Raw genomic sequence first — 1,582 nt, 5'->3', positions numbered from 1 at the left:
AACATGAAAATAGGCTTTAACGCTGCGGTTCTCTATATCAATCAATCAATCAATCAATCAATCAATCAATCAATCAATCAATCAATCAATCAAATTGTATTTGTATAGCACATTTCAGCAGCACCGCATTTCAAGGTGCTTTACATAATTAAAGAAAAAAAATAAAATTAAATTAAAAATAAGAACAGCATGTGACATTGAATAAACAGTAAGAAAGAGATAAAAAGATAAAAACATTCTTTTGTTACAGAATTTAAGCGCCTGTCGTCACTGGACTCCACCGTCTGTTTAACACGGGTTTTATCCAGGCTCCAGGCTGACAGGACGGAATTTACAGACTTTTAGTCAAAACGCCATTTGACAAGGATTCTCAAACCTGAGTTTTAGTTAAAACGCCATTTAAAAGAAATTAATAAATAGATAAAAAGTAAAGATAAAAACATTAAAAACATTAAAAACATCAAAAACATCGAAGACATCAAAACCCCACTCTAATCCTAATTTAGCCATAATCAACTCTAAACAGGTGGGTTTTAAGTTGAGATTTAAAGGCACCCAGTGTTTCAGCTGTTTTACTTTTCTGGAAGTTTATTCCAGATTTGTGGTGCATAGAAGCTGAATGCTGCTTCTCCTTGTTTGGTTCTGGTTCTGGGGATGCAGAGCAGAACCAGAACCAGAAGATCTGAGGGGTCTATGTCACAAATGTCACGGCTCCTGGTTGTTTGGGTATCATCTTTGTTTGTATTTTGATTATTTCCTAATTTTTTCATCTCATTTTTATCTCTGTATATGCATGTTCTCACTTGTGTCAGCTGTTTTCTGCAGGGTTCTTGCTCTACACTTTCATGTTTCTCTAAGTTTGCTTTGGTGTTTTTGAACTGGCCGTATTAAAATCCTTCACTTTCACTCCACCATTCATCTGCTGTCCTCCTGTTGCAACTTAATTCTCTACAACATCAGCAAATTCTGAAAGCAAACCTAATCAACATCAACTTCACTACAGAAACTGTAATAGTTTCTGAATGTTTTTTTTTTGTTTTTTTTGTTGTTTTTTTTTACAGATTTTGGAAAAAGCCAAAGGAAGACCTTTCTGTTCTTAACTTAAGACCTTTTTCAAAAATATATAATTTTTGTTGTAGAGAATGTTGTTTATTTCCAAAAAATATTAATTCCTCCTTGATCTCTAGACCTGCGTTTAGCTTTTAATGAAATTGTTTACTTTTTAAGCCACAATTTACAAAAAAATGTGGTCTCAAGAGATTTTACAAACGGATCCAATTTATTAACAGCAAAATGAGGTCAGTTTGATCTGAGTATTCATACAAGCTAACATACTGAAACTTATTCCCAGGACATCAGCAGGCAGACAATTAAAGCAGCCAACAGGAAGTCGATGTCGACCCAGAAGGTTTTTACAGAAGTTCTGAGGTTCCTGAAGGACGATGCTCTGAAAACCATCAGATCTCATCCAGAAGGAGGAGAGTTCACAGCATCTGACTTCACCTGGGTGATGACTGTTCCTAAAAGCTTGATGGATTATCGTAAACAGTCCATAATAGAAGCTGCAGTTCAGGTAACATCA

At 35.0% G+C, this 1,582-nt stretch overlaps 1 protein-coding gene across 1 annotated transcript in view; it reads left to right on the top strand.

The window, feature by feature from the left end:
- LOC103131848 (uncharacterized) overlaps window positions 1-1,582 on the top strand; it is a 40,440-nt gene that overhangs the window by 5,543 nt on the left and 33,315 nt on the right. The gene's annotated exons all lie outside the window — the stretch shown is intronic.

This window comes from Poecilia formosa, unplaced genomic scaffold (assembly GCF_000485575.1).
Source record: "Poecilia formosa unplaced genomic scaffold, Poecilia_formosa-5.1.2 Scaffold853, whole genome shotgun sequence".
NCBI lineage: Eukaryota > Metazoa > Chordata > Actinopteri > Cyprinodontiformes > Poeciliidae > Poecilia > Poecilia formosa.
The sequence above is the reverse complement of the archived record's forward strand: the minus strand, read 5'-3'. Positions and strand labels throughout refer to the sequence as shown.